At 47.0% G+C, this 15,545-nt stretch overlaps 1 protein-coding gene and 1 long non-coding RNA gene across 2 annotated transcripts in view; one reads left to right on the plus strand and one right to left on the minus strand.

The window, feature by feature from the left end:
• Window positions 1-15,545, minus strand: part of NAV2 (neuron navigator 2) — a 771,558-nt gene that overhangs the window by 587,138 nt on the left and 168,875 nt on the right. The window lies entirely within an intron of this gene.
• Window positions 661-13,840, plus strand: LOC111525873. Its single transcript, XR_002726224.1, has 4 exons — window positions 661-853; window positions 4,860-5,004; window positions 6,137-6,335; window positions 13,003-13,840. It is a non-coding gene; the product is annotated as an uncharacterized LOC111525873 (long non-coding RNA).

Genomic DNA, 15,545 nt, shown 5'->3' on the forward strand with positions numbered 1-15,545 from the left:
ACTTCCCAATGTGAAATTAATATCTTTAAAAAAAAAAAAATAAAGTCCCCAAACTTCTACAAGCTTTCCAAGAGTCTGTTACAAGCCTGGCCCTTTTAGGCTCAGCCCCCAACCAATGCCAGCACTGATGTCAGCTCACTGTCTCCATAGCCGGCAGCTCTGGGAGCTGAACTCACTAGATCAATGAAAACATCAACCATGCCAGACGTGCCTGCTCTGCTCCAAGCCTGCCAAGGAGCCAGGGGTTCAGGTGCAGAGCTGGGCCATCTGTCATTAGGCTCTGCTGTTAATTGCTGTGCTAATGAACAAGGTTTGAACTGGAGGCACGAAACGCACATGCAGATTTACACACAGCTCTGCAGTACTGTGTCCGATTCCCTTACAAACTGACACAGTCTCTTGGACACAAAGGTAAAGGTGGCCAAGTGACATCACTCACACAGACGTTGCATAATCCAATCGGCAGATACTCCAAGTGGCAGATGTGCAGAATTTTTCAGCCAGGTGCTCATTCTTCCAGTCATCCATCTACTCAAAAAATACTGGCTTTGTGATGGCCACCATGTCAAATGCCAGGACTCCAGAGATGACAACAACAGGGTCCCTACCCTCAGGGGATCCTATCCTACCAGTGGAGATAGAGAGGTGAACAAACAGGACAAACACAGGTTGACAAGTGCTAAGAGAAAAGTCAGAGGCTGTGGGAACAGAGAGGACGAGTATCTAACCAGCCTGGGGTATCTGAAAGACTTCGTGGAGGAGGAGAAAACACCTGGGCTAAATCTTAAAGGAAGACCAGAAGTTACCCAGGGAAAGAAGTGAAGGAAGACATTATACACAGAGACGCCAGGAGGTAAGAGAGAACCTCAGTGTCTGGGGGCACAAGGAGTCAGATACAGGAGGCTCAGAGTGGGCGATGGGAGGTGAAGAGTGAAGACACTGGGGAGAGTGAGGATACTGGAGAAGAAGGTGGGGTGCAGATGGTGACAAGTCCTGAAGAGCAATTGCTTTGCAAACCTTGATCAAGCTCTTGCAATGTGCAAGCGACGGCATTAAGTCAATGTGAGGGCCCTTGCCCTTATGGCACATGGACTTCCTAGAGGAGAAAGAAGAAGAGTCCGCTCGGAAGAAGAAATGTCACCAGACTGAGTTAGTCAGAGAAGGCCTCGCTCTAGAGGGAGGCCTCTAACCTCAGGCAGAACTTCAGACAGGTAAGCCTGTGCCACCACCCAGATGTTTTGTGTATGTTGCCTCACCAAATCAATGAGGACATGACATCTTCCCATTTTCCAGGTAAGGAAACTGAGGCCCAGAAAGCTTAAATGGTTTGGGAGCTGGGAAGTGGAACAGGAGGGATGCACTTTTCCTGACTCCAGAGCCTGCGCCCCATCCATTTCACCTTGCTGTTCCCCAAGGTCTTCCAGGTCAAGGGAACAGCCTGACAAGCATGGGGAAGGCAGGTGGAAGGCACACAGGGGGACCGGGCAGTAGGCAGTTTTCACTGGAGAAGGGAGTTTGTGTGGAGGAGATGGGGCCTTGGGTCTGGAGTGATAGTCAACAGAGTGGCACAAGCTTCAGCTTTGAAGTCTAGGAGCCCAGGGACAAGCGAGGTACCCTCTCCTGGCTTCAGATTTCTCACTGCAAAATGAGACCTAACAGCTACTTCCTCTGGATACATTCTCCGATGAGAACTCAGTGAGATAATGAGTCGAGTGCTTAGGAGATGGCCTTACACCTTGTGAGTCCTCAACTGTGGATGATATGATTATTTTAATCAACAGCCATCATTATTCCCAATAATAATACCTGCAGGTAAGACCCCGGAGGTAGATTGGGGCTGATACGTGCAGGACGCCGAGCTCCAGGCAGGCATGCCATCAGGATTCTGTTGACATTGGGGAATTACAGTGACAGTTCTTAAGAACAGACGTGAAATAACAGCTTGGACAGAGTTTGTTCTCTTCTGCAGAATAACACAGCAACTCCCTTACTCAGAAGTGTCATGATTTTTCTCCTATGCAGAAAAATTGTATCACAGTGAAGAAAGGCGTGTCCAACACTTCAGATGCCGGCCACAAGGTGCCAGTGGGGGTGAGAGTGACTCTCTGAAGGCTGGACACACACCAGTGGCACTCCAGTGGTGAGGAGGCTAAGGAGGGCCTCATGGGCTCCAGCGGGGGCCAGGGGCACTCTGGATACCCCCAGCTGGTGAGGGGGGAAGAAGTGGGGTCACTGCTGCTGGCCCCTTACTGCTGACTCTGCGACAGCCTCTTGAAGATGTGGGGCCGCATCCTCTGAGCCGTTTCTCGCCAAAAATCAGAAACCTCTGGAGGCCACACTCCTGTAAACACAGAAGCAGATGCTCCCTGGACCACTCCTCTATCAAAAAAATAAAAAAATAAAAAGATAAGGCAGTGGACTCCTCCTCCAGTGGTGGGCTTGGAGACAGTGGAGGGAAGGGAATGCCTTTGTGAGGGGTACACTGTGGCTTCATTTCGAGCCTGCCTCCCACCCTCTTGCTGTTCTGCAGAAGAGGGAGGCTGTGTGGTGGCTTCCAAGCAGCACAGCTGCCCTTCAGGAGGGCAAGTGGGATCTGGTGTATGTCGGGCACCAGCAGGTCTTTGAGCTCATTTACTGTCTTGTGACCTTTCTATGTAGCAGGCCTTATCCTCACTTTACAAACATAAAAATGTGGCCCAAAAAGGGCAAATGACTGTCCAAGCCATGCAGCTAGTAGGCCACTCAGCTGGATCCAAACCCATCTGCCTAAACTCCAAAATCCCAGTTTTAGCCCCTGCCAAATTCTGCCTCTCAGAGAAGAGGGTGGGAGAGAGAGTAGTTGGCTACAGTTCTTCACAAAAGTGATCGAATGATAGTGGCCAAAGAGAAAGGAAGGGTCCAGAGGACCCCTGGTCCGAAGCCATGCAGAGGGACAGTCCTGGGTTTGCATCTCTGCTGGAGTGACCGTTGGCACGTTATTTATTCCCCCTGATTCCTGCTTCCTCATTTGGAAAATGGATCTCAGAGGGCCTATGTGTAGGGTGGTTGTGAAGATCAGACACAAAAGACTGAAGCCCTTGGACTTCAATAAGTGCTCACTGATGTCAGATATAATTATTGGTTATTATTACAGAGCTGCATATAGGATCAGGGGCTCCTCAGATATCCCCACTAACACATAAGATAGGTCAAGAATGAAACTGTGCGCTGCACAGGGCGTGAGAATTTTCTTTTCCCTCCCCTATAACTGGATCCTTTATTGCTGAGCATTTACATACATTATCTAATTTCATCTTACCCATAACTCAGAAACTGAATGTCCCATCACTTAGAGAGCCAGCTCCAATTTGGCCGTGGATTCTAGAGCCTGTGCTCCTCAAAGCTTGGCTCTCTGCTGCTGTGGCTCACAGCTACCTAGGACTTGGAAACTGGCCTCTGGGTCCATGGTCTCCAAGAGGAAGCCTGGTGTCTCCTCACAGCCCCCTCAGCCTCCTCTCAGAGGGTCTGCCCAGCAGTAGCACGTGACTCAATCACTCTTCTAAACCCAGTGGCAACCACTGGCTACCCACTATGAATGGCCCAACTGGAAGACTTCTATCCTGATGGAGAGAGGTGGGGTTCAGCTTGGAGTGTTTGGGTTCCCAGGCCCATCACCATGCCCTGCCTCCTGGCCAAATGGCTGTTGGACCCAAATGCAGGCTTGCAGGGTCCAAATGAACCAGGTAGGCAGGCACATGGGCCTTCTTAAAAAAATTCCAAGGCTGGTCTTCCATTCCCTCTCCATCAAACCAGTGCCGTAGTCCACAGCGAGGGCCAGGGGAGCTGTAAAATCCCCATTTGCCACAATTAGCAGATGAGTAATGAAATGGTAATGGCAGCCAGCAGTGGCCTCTGCTCTCCCAAGGCCCATGCCCCTGCCTTCTGTGAGTGCCAGCTTGGGACTGAGACCAGCAGAGCACCTGGTACCCAGAGGTACCTGGAGACATACCACAGGGCTCTCGCTTGGCAAAGTGCATCTTCCTGTTTCTGCCTCCTGAAATCTGAGCTGTTTTTGATTGTTCCTGGGGAGCTCATGCCCTCTATGAGAGGCCTTAGCTTAGGGTCTCCAAAGATAGGGTAAAGTAGGGGAGCAGGCCCTAGAGGATGGGAAAGGAGGAAGGAGGGAAAGGGGGAACAGCATTTGCATAGAGCCTGGGGCAGAAGGGAGCTGTCACTGAATGGAAAGCAGGCATCGTGGCTGAAATACACAGTGAGGTACAGGATCGGGAGGCAGAGACAATCGGATACAATGTGGTATGGGATAGGCAGGCAGAGACAATCAGGTGGGCCCCACAGGCTATGGGGAGAATTTTGCCTTGGGGTTGGCAAGGCATCCCATGGCTTCTCCCTTCCGCCCTGGCAAGTTGTTTAATACTTTTCTAGTTTTCAGCAGCATTTAAAAATTCATCTGTAGCTGGTCGTGCGTGCCTGAAAATGAGCTGGTGTCAGCTCCTGGGCTGTTGTCTGGTAAAATGCCCGAGAGTGTTTGTTTACGAGTGCATCGCAATAAGAGGATTAGAGGCAGTCATATCCTTCCAGTGGTCCCTGTGGTCAGCCGCTGCCTGAGCATGGAGGAGAGTCGAGCTCTGGGCACCCTGCCAGGAAACCCTCTGTCTCCTTTGGTCTAGCAAAGAAAGGACCTCAGTGCCCTCAGGCCCTAACAGTAAAGTTAAAGAAAGCCTGGGCCAGAGAGAAAGAGTTATCCCTCAAAATGCTTCCGTCTTGCTCAGTTAATCTAATCTGCTTTATGTAGTACAAAATAAACACAACCCTAATTAGCAGGTTCATGCTGCAGCTGAATTCTCAAAAGTGCTTCACAGATTCCAGCCTCAGCATTCCCAGAGAAGGCCCAAGATCTCCCTGAGAGGCCCAGTTGGTGTTTGTGGAATCAACACTACTCTGGTGATCACACAGTTTGCCTCACTTTCTCCATGGAGCTCTTTGCTAAAGGACATTCTCCTCCAGGTCAGTACTCCAGCCAGCCAGCCTCAGCCTGGAGGGTCTGCTTAAATGAGATAGGAGGGTTAACATGGTGCATTGACGTGTTGGGCTGAATCTCAAGCTAAGGCAGGGGCAGACTTCCCGAATGTCAAACCTGGAAAAGGGGTATTCTTTCATTCCTTCATTCACTCAGCAGCTAGTTATAGAGCACGCACTGTTAGGTGGCAGAGGCAGCTACAGCTACATCATCAGGGTTCAAATCCTGGCTCTACCATCTCCCAGCTCTGTAGCCTTCAGTGAGGGACTTACTGCTTTGTGCCTCAGTTGCTCCACCCATAAAATAGTGATAATGAAAGCACACATGTTAAAAGGAAATGTCAAGATTAAATAGGCATAAAGAGTTAGGACAGCACCTGGCACACAATAAGCACCTTACGAGAGCCCAGCCTGCACGAAGGAAGAACTGTGCACTTGCCTTGTTCATCATTTTATCCAGGCACCTGGGAAGCCTGCCCCGAGAGACCCAGTTGGTATGTGGTGGCAGAAGGCAGGTGTTCCATGAAGATTTGGGGAATGAATTAATAAAGTTGAGTGGTTGTTCTTCTTCTTGTTGTTAATATTGCTTACTTCAGGCTGCTATAGTAAGTACCATAGACTGGGTGGCTTATAAACAACAGATATTTATTTTCACAGTTCTAGAAGCTGGAAGTCTCAGATCAGGGTGCCAGCATGGCCAGGTTCTGGCGAGGGCCCTCTTCTGAGTGGCAGACTCTCATCTCATCGTTTTCATTTCCTCACACAGTGGAAAAGGTGAGGGAGCTCTATGGGGTCCCTTTTATAAGGATGTGAATCCCATTCATGAGGGCTCCACCCTCATGATCTAATTACCTCTCAAAGGCCCCACCTCCTAATCCCATCACATTGAGGGTTAAGATTTCAGCATAGGAATTTTGAGTAGGGGCGCAAACACCCTGTCCAGGGCAATTATTTTCGTTATACTCTGTTAGCTCTTACACGTCATGCCAGGAACACAGGAGTGAATAAGTCAGATGTGATCTCTGCTTTCATTTATCAGATGAGAAGAATGTTAAACAACTAATAAATGTTTGCTGAATGATCAAGTGAATGAACTAATTACATGATTATTTAATTACAGCTGTGAAGGAAAAGTCCAACAAAAGGCAGGGTGTTTTGTTCTAACTGAGGACATCTACTGACACAGCGAAGCTGTAAAGTAGACCACGGACTGCAGCACAGTGTGGAGAACAACTCTACATCTGGTTGGAGGTGGAGTAACGTCCAGTCTGTGCACAGACAGATGGCAGGTGTGCAGCTGCGCTCAGCATGGGATAGAGGTACCTGATCTAGCCACAGAGAAGGGGTGGGTCAGGAGAGCTTCCTCAGCCGAATGTTAAATAACAGAATCGAAGTCAATTGAGCCAAGGTAAGGGTAGGCTGTTTCCTCTTTACTCCCTGTGAATCTCAACATTTAGCATGGGTCTGGAACATCATAGATGCATAACAAAATGTGTGTTGAATAAATGGATGGTTGAATGACTGAATGAATGAAGCTTTCATGAGATTCCCCTAGGAGTCTGTTACCCAGGAAAGTTGAACATCCATTAATCTTTCCATGCCCAAATGAAGAAATTGAAGCCCAGAAGGAAGAAGTCAATAGCCCACTCTATTCACCCTACTTCTTTGACCCTCTTCAGCTGTGTGCTGATGCTTGAGAGGAATTGTTTACTGCCCCAGCTATGCCCTCTTGTATTTTGACAAAGCACAGCTCTATTGCTCCTAGCAAACATATTGTCTTTCTATGGCACAGGCTGGACACGATTCTACACCTCCATCATAATGCAAAGTTGCTCCCCAGTGCTAAGGCTCAGTCCATGTTCAGTTTTGCAGACATGTCTCTATCAGTAGCTATCCTCAGCTATAACAAGATTATTTTCACCCATTGATCCTAATGGGCTTTCTTACCTACAAAGGGTCTTAGGGCACACCAGGGTGGGAACCACAGAACGCTGACTGAGAACCACTCCTTTAGGAGCCTCCTCTGGTTGTTTGGTGTATCACTGGTGCCTGGCGCAATATCTGGATAAGCCTGGCCAAGAGCCTAGTCTACCTCTGGGGGATTATCCTGAAATTCTGGAATGACTCTTGAACCTTTAGTGCTCAACCACCTCCTCCTTGCAGGGCTAAAACTAATTTGGCCACTTCCTGACAGGCAGGACTGGTGTCAGTCTGGGGTGCATGATACTGAACTAAGTGCCAGGTACAGATGGGCAATTTGTGGGCAGTTTTACTTAATCCTCTCAAAAGTTCTGCAAGGAGGTATCATCATCCTCATTTAAAAGCTGAAGAAATCAAAACTCTAGAGGTTTAGTGATTCCACTCAAGGATGTGTGAGAGTTCAGAATCAGAGCCAGAAAGACTTAGAGAGATAAACCCCACAAAGGAGGAACACCATGCCAGGGCATGCTCACATGCAGAACCTCCAGGCTTTCAGTAGGGTGGCTGTGAGTTTTTGCAAACTGTGGCTCCAAAGTGATCATATAAGAGGCATGAGAAACCAAGAAAGTGGACTGTGCAGGCCAGAAGAAGGGAGTTAGCAGTGATTCCTTCTGCTACTTTCTCACCAATCCATATCCTTTCTCTTCTGCAAAACCCATTTCTTTTCTTTTCTTTTCTTTTCTTTGTAGAGAGAGGGTCTTGCTATGTTGCCTGGTCTGTTCATGAACTCCTGGGCTCAGTTGATCCTCCCACCTCAGCCCCCCAAAATTCTGTAATAATAGGTGTGAGCCACCATGCCCAGCTGAAATTTCATCTTTTTAACTCTGTTAATAGCTTCATCTACCATTGTCTCTTTCTTGTTTGTTCACTGAAATTTCATAAAACCCCACTGCTGACATGAATACTTGGGTATGTGGTACATAGTGACCTTGGTCTGTTGCCCAGCCTTTGGAACCTCAGGTCCTCATCTAGATGGAAACAGCAGTCCAGCAGGGAGCCCCTTGGCTTTATTGCAGTCCTCATTTCTCCTACTCTTTCTCTGCAGAGGTTGTTGAACAGTCAGAGGGACCAAAATAGAGCCAGCCAAAATTGCGAGTGTATTCTATCATCTGTCTCCCCTGGACCCTCATGCTCCCATCCCACAACATCAGCCAAAGGGAAACGAAACAGGGAAAGTAGAGGTGGCTCATTCTGCTTGTAACAAAGAAATGAGTTGTGGTGAAGAATTAAGCAAGGTGCACAAATTAGCACAATCCTATAGGCTGTAAATAAATCAGTCTTAAAAGTGTTCACAACTTAAGCCTCTTTTATCCTCAGCTGAGAAAGGCTTCTGTGATTTTCTGCCCAAGGTGTTGTTAGTGAGGGTGGCGGTTCTGGACTTTGGGGGTGGGAGTGGTTAGGAAAGGCGGCAGTTCATTTAGTATAGTGGGGCTTAAACTTGAATACCACACCACTAGCTTAAGAAAAAGGGGGCCTAGGTCATCATGTACTTGCAGCAGAAAGACAAAATATCCCCATGATGTGGTAGAAGCTGTTTTGAGTTCTGCAGCTCTTGGAGTCCCTTAGAGATCTCATTTGATCTCAAGTCTTTAAGTCCATCTCTATACATTGATGACATCCTAATTTATATCTCCAGCCAGGACATCTTCCTGAATTCCACGCTCATATCTCCACCTGCCTATTTGACATCTCCACTTGCACATATAAAGACCTCTCCACAGTAACACTTTAAAACCAAATTCCTGCTATTCTCTCCCAAACCTGCTGCATGTGCAGCCTTTCCGGTCTCAGTCAATGGCAAGCCCATTCTTCTAGTTGCTCAGGCTTAAACCCTTGGAGTCAACCTTGATTCCTTTCTGTCACTCACATGCCTCATCCCATCAACCAACAAATCCTCCCAGCTCTACCTTCAAAGCAACCACAGTCCTACCACTTCCCACCATTCCCCTGCTTCTACCTGGTGCAAGCCTCCAGCATCACTTCCTGAATCACAGTAACCTCCTTACAGTATCATTTGTATCAGGGAGAAACTGGAAACTATTCTAGTATTCATAATATACATTTTGTCAAATATTTTTCAAGGCCTTTGTACTCTGGGTTATCAAACTATTTAAGATGCTGCCGAAGAGCAATTAGCATCTGGGAAGATGTTCACATGAAATTACAAAGTGAAAAAAGGATATGTAGAAACCGGAAAGTGATACTGGAAAATGTTCTCTGGGTTCTGAAATTGTAGACTTTTAAATTTCTTTTTCTATGTTTCTGCTTAAAAAATTGTGTTCATGATTAGGAAAAAATACAATTAAAAATAAAATGACGGAAAAGTAAAGAAGCAGAGACAATACATGGTTGATGTAGAGGACAGAGAGGCTGCAAGTTCCCTCATAGAATATAATATTTGAGCTGTAAGTGCTGTGAGCTCCCATTTTATAGATGGAAAAAGAGAGGTCCAGAGATACACAGTGAGTTGCCCAGAAAAATATTGCCTGCTTTCATTTACTCCTGTGTACCAGACATTGTGCTATGTGCTTTATAAATATGACAATTTTTATTCTCCATACTGGCTGTGTGAGGTTAAGAATAGCTCCCTCTACCACTCCATCCATTCTACAGATGAGGAGACTGAAGCTTATACAGGTTATATAATTTGCCCAGATTCACATGGCTAGTCATGTTCAGAGCTGGTAGCCAAACCCCAAAGGTCATGCTCTTAACTTCTTACTTTACAAAGTCATACATTCAGCTGGCTTGATAACCTAGATTTCCAAACTGCCAGTCACCTTGCACCATTTTAAAATGAAGTGTGGATGAGTAGAACTGAACAGCTCAGAGGCCCCCAAAGCTCCTCCTCATGCCCCCACTTCAGCCCAGAGCACAGCCTGGGTCTGCCTGGGCTGCAGCCATCCCTTCTGGTTCAACTCATGAGTCCAAAGCGTTTCCCTCTTTGAAGGAGCAGCTGCTGTGGGCAGGAGACTTCCAGAGAACATGAAGTGAATCAATGTTGGGGGCTGGCCTGGTGTTGGAAGTTTCTCCCAGAGCCTGGCCTGCCACCCAGATTTCTCTCCTTTGTGAGTCCCACTGAGGCAGTAAATGCATAATGGATTTAGGGACCATCTCCTAAGGTTAAATGTCAAACGTACCTTCAGATAAAATGTCAGTAATAAAAACAGTTAGTGAGTTGGTCTCTCTGAGATGTGGAGAAAGTGTACTCTGGTCATTCCAGCAGCTTCCAGGCTGTGTGGAGAATCCTGTGGCCTAACAGGGAGAATTGGGTTGGGGAGTTGATAAATATTTTCACTTAAAATGTCTGTAAAAATAAGGTCAGAAAAACCGCAATGTTAAAGAGCTGCAGAATGTGTGTTGAGAGGATCTGGTGAGAAAATGTTACTTAAACCCTGGGTAAACAGAATTGTTGTTTTAGTACTGAGAACAACGGTCTCCCTCCAAGCTTGAAAATGAGAACATTAAGATTTTCCTGCTAGAGGCACCCTCCAAGACAAACACAATGCACACTGGAGCAGAGCCATGCAAAAGCATCATGAGGAGGCAGAATAGCCCCCAGCCTGCAGGCCTAGATGCTAACTTTAGTGCAAATCTTAGCATTTTAAAAGAAAATGTATGGATCAGGCTGAAATGGTGGGGCAGGGTAGAGACTGGGATATTAGTCTCCTAGGGCTGCCACAAACTGGATGGTTTAAAGGAACAGACATTTATTGTTTCACATTTCTGGAGGCTAGAAGTCCAGAATCCAGGTGTGAGCAGGCCCGTGCTCCCTCTGGAGCTCGGGGTAGAATTCTTCATTGCGTCTTCCTAGCTTCTGGTAGTGGCTGTCAAGCCTTGGCATCCTTTGTGTACAGCTGCATCACTCCAATCTCTGTCTCTTCATTGCACAGAGTTGCCCACCCAGTGTGTGGCTCCATCCTTTTCTTATAAAGACACCAGTCATATTGGATTAAGGGCTTACTCCACTCAAATGACCTCATTTTAACTAATTACACCTGTGATGACTTTAGTTCCAAATAAGGTCACATTCTGAGGAATTAGGGGTTAGGACTTCAACAGAGCTTTTTGGAGGACCCAAGTCAACCCATAATAGTTGGTCCACAAAAGAAACAAAATTAATGAGAGCATCGAAAGGGAGACATTTACATAGTGTGCCAAGCATCCCTGTGCTTCATGGCGACAGGGCCCATGACTGTCTACACCACTAGATCCCCTTAGGCCACACCGTGGCCCAGGACACCACCCTGTCCTCTCCACGGAAATGCCCTGCTGCTGACGCACAATGGAAGGAGTGTGGCAGCCACACCAGGGTGCCATCACCCTGGGATCTGACTGTGTAACCAGCAGCGCTTCCCAAAGTAGCGCTACTCTACAGCTTTCCATGCAAATGGCCACTGCAAAGATTGGGGTCATTCCACATTCTACCTGCTTTTCAACACCTGTGGGTCTCAACTTTTTCTGCTTGAGAATAACACCCCTTTGAATGCAAAAACTGTGGATGACACACTGGAAGAGATAAAGAAACGTGAAACACCACCAAACAAGTCAGTAAGAATAACATCATCATTGCTGCAGCAGAAGCAAGTCTCACCCTTTCTATAAAAATGCCAGGTCATCACACTTGTCATGCATGGTCTAGAAATGCATCCGCAGAAATCACAAGGTTCTAGTCAGCCCTCCACACTGCCCCCACCCCAGCCTGGGTCTCTGTGCAGGTAGAGTTACGTATCGTCCTTCTTGGGCTCCCCTGCATATTTCCAAAGCAAAGTTCTCACATATCTCAAGAAAATCAAAGGGATTCACTATTTTACTTCTTTACAGTTTGGATCCCTCTCTTTGCAGCATCATCCAAGCCAGCGTCACAGCACAAGTATTCAATTATTGCAAAATGCAATATCATGTGCTGATCTGCTCAGGCTGCTGGCATGCCTGTGAAGGGCTGTGTGGCATGTCAGTATGAAGACACAGTGCTGGGAAACCCTCTCCAGCACTGACAAGGAGAAGGAGACCAAGGTATTTTCAAACATTTTCTTTTCTCCTGGCAAAGATTGAAGCAGAAAAGTGGCTTCCACCTGGTCCTGAGTTATTCAACAATTCAAATTTGTCATTTTGCCCCATTCTAGTTAATTGAGTTTCCGTTCTAAGATCCTAAAATAAAATGTGAATACAGAACAGTTACCTTGTGGTTTTAGCCTATCAGCAGGGGATGGGACCCTTCCTTTTTAATTTTTTCCCTGCCTCCCTCCCCGCCATGTAGCCTCCCTCTCTGGTTCTCCCCAGACATATGGGCCATTGGCAGTTGGCACCTCAGAGGCATTTACCATTACGGCCCACCTTGCTCAGTCTCCTCTCCTGGGGGCCAGTTTTAGTCTCTGTCTCTAATTAAGCCCCAGCCTCTGTACCCAGAATCTTCCCATGAAAGCAAGCTGCCAGCTGTAAGTTTCACTTTACAGCCCATGCAAGGCTGTTTTCCCTGAAGACAAACTGCCATCCTCCCTGCAGCCTCCAGCTCTCAGAGTTGCTCAGACACTCCCCTCTTTCCACCCCTCAGGGTCCCAACAGAGCCTCCTAGGTAGACAGCTCTCCAGGGAGTGAAGTGGTTTCCTCATGGGAAGGGAAACACAGAGTTTATCTATTTCCTTTGGAACCTGTCCATGGAAAGCAATGTCAAAGACTGGGCTGGGGTAAAAAAGGCATTAGGCGGGGACCCAGAGGGCAATGTGCAGAATTCTGGCCACAGCCCCCAGAATGTGTTGTTACTGGCTATGTCCATTCTTATTTGGCAAGCAGTCTTTGCACAGGCGTTTGCTCTTCAGGCTGGGCTTGATGTATCCTGGGTTAGAAGGGAAAGGCTGGTGGCCATGCTGGATCATAGGGCCTGGGGCTGGGGGGAGGCTGCAGAGCTTGGCAGGGTTCCATCAGTGGTGCAGGCCCAAGGGAGTCACCACCAGGAACCCAGGCCTGGGCAACGAGAGGTTCTCTTATTCTGGCTTCTCCCTACAGTACCACCTGCCAGGCCAGAACAGAAAGAAGGGCGATGGAGACTGGCAGAGAAACAACAATTACTGCTCGGTGAGAAGTAAACAGCGTCTGCTTCCAGAGGCTTTATGGACCAGAAAGCCTGTAGGAAAGAGCTCCTGCTTCCCAGCCTGGAGTTCCTCATGCACTAGCCCTCCCTGCTACAATTTTGATGGGTTTTTTTTGCATATTTACAGAACTGTGCGACCACCATCATGATCAGTCTTAGAAGAGTTAATCACCTCTCACCCCAGAAAACTCTGTATTTATTAGCAGTCACTCTCTTTCCCCTTCCCACCCCTCTCCAACATTAGGCAACCACTGATCTACTCTCTGTCTCCATAAACTGGTCTATTTTGGACATTTCACATAAGCCTTCCTGGATCCCAGTTTAAGCATCCTGGGGTTTGTCTACCTGCCAGAGCCATGGTGCCAGTGGGGCTACCTATCCTGTGGGATAACAAGGCAGGTTCAAACCTTTGCCTGCTCTCCCATTCATTCCTTTTGTGTTAGTCCATGAGTCTCCTAACTGTTCTCTCCAATGACAACCACAGACTGAAAAAACCTACTGACTTGGAGTCAGGAACAGACTTTGCTACTTTCTGGCTGTGTGATGCTGATGAGTCACTTGAACCTCCTGGACTTGTTCCTCAGCCTAAAACCAAGACTAATAAATCAAGTCTATCTCACTGCCTTACATGAAGATTAAAAAAGATAGAGCATGCGAACACACATTGTACATCACAAAGCTGTATGCAAATAAATATCGTGTAATTCCAGCCCTTTTTGAGTTTATCAATAAAAGTGAAAACCTCATAACTCTAAGTCCTCCCCTTCCTTGCCTCTATTCCTCTGTGTTCATTGGTCTGTGTGCCTATTACACAGCTGCCAAGGATAATTCAAGAGACCCAGCCATGAGAAGCAAGAAGAGAAGAGCTGACCACTTTCTAGTGTCCCTAGATGAAAAATACAAAATGATCAGCTCTGGGCTGGGTAAGCTGTTGCCCAAAAAGTGCTGGCCCTGCCACAATACACAGGGCACCATGACCAACGGACTTTGGACTGGGGCAGTCCTGGGTTAAGCGCTGGCTCTGTTGTACCATCTCTGCCAACCTAATTAACCTCCTCTCACCTGTTTCCTCACCTGTACAATTTAGAATAAAAATATTTACACCCTGTGAGGCATCTGCTAGGATTGCCTGACATAAGGGCTCAGCACAGAGCCTGGCTAATGGTAAACAGTGAATTGCAGCCACTGTGATTAATGCTGTCATGGTTGTAATGATTACTGCTGTTATCAAAGAAGGAGACAACAAATCAGTACGGAGCACTGACTCTCATGTAGGCTTTAGGACAGCATCCACAGCCTCTCTGGACCCCAGCTTCCTCATGTTTAAAATAGACACAAAAATAGTACCAAACTCATAGTGTAACTGTGAGGGTTAATGAGTTCACACATATAATGTGCTTAGAACAGAGAGCTATAGATTTGTTACCGTATCTCCTAAGATGGTTTCCCTCATCCCCTCACAGATCCACAACCACTCCTGTGTTTCTTTCTCCCACATTCTCCTTTGTATAACCTCTCTTGATCCCTGTTTTCCATTTAAAAGGTTCTTCTGGTATTTCTCCAACTTGCATAATAGCTTCTAGTTTTCCAGTCTCACCTAACAGTCTGTTTGCACCTGCAAAAGTCAAAGAACTGAAACATTTGATAGATCCTCCTGGAAAATGCTAATGCCCAGTGAAAGAATGACCCCAGGAATGAGAAAAGACCTCAGATGCATTCTTGAAGGTGGGTCGCTGCCTGCTAAACCCAGCTCATAACATTTTTTTCCCATTTCTTTCCAGTTGAATGTTTTGGGCAAGATTAAAGGAATTCTAGCAAATGTCAGGGGCTCAACTGCCCAGAGCATTAGAATAAAATTTCATTTTCTCCTTAGAGTTTTAGGAGCAGTGATTCTAAGTCTTAAGGGGGGAAACATTGATGAAATCTAAAGAACTAGCAAAAGGAGGGTAGGGCAAATGATTATCTTCTCATCTTGCCTGCTGCTACTGATTGCATTATCATTTATCGCAGTGCCTGCTCTCACCTAGGAAAAGCATCTTGCAATATCAGGTTGAATAAATATCCCAACCATCAGTGCGGGAATACAAGCCCAAATCAGCCAAATCTTAAGTGCATTTGCATCTAATCCCTTTATAATCCTTTCTATGGAATAGAGTAAAAGCTGAGCAAGACATTCCAGCCTTCCCAGGGTGCACAGGACACACACACCCCTGCTCAAACTCCATAATGTAATCATCCAAGGTGCCTCCTTTGAGGGTTTGAGGCCCGACCATTCATGGTAATGACATAGTTCCTGTCCAAGATGATTTTGTGCACTTGCATGCGCACATGCACGCGCGCGCGCACACACACACACACACACACACACAAACAATAGGGGACAAAACCTCCAAAGGAAAGTGAGTTGGCACAGACCTTAAGGGTTGCCTTGCTCACTCATCCCCAATCCCATTTTACA

Source organism: Piliocolobus tephrosceles, chromosome 13, assembly GCF_002776525.5.
Source record: "Piliocolobus tephrosceles isolate RC106 chromosome 13, ASM277652v3, whole genome shotgun sequence".
In the NCBI taxonomy this organism is placed as follows: domain Eukaryota; kingdom Metazoa; phylum Chordata; class Mammalia; order Primates; family Cercopithecidae; genus Piliocolobus; species Piliocolobus tephrosceles.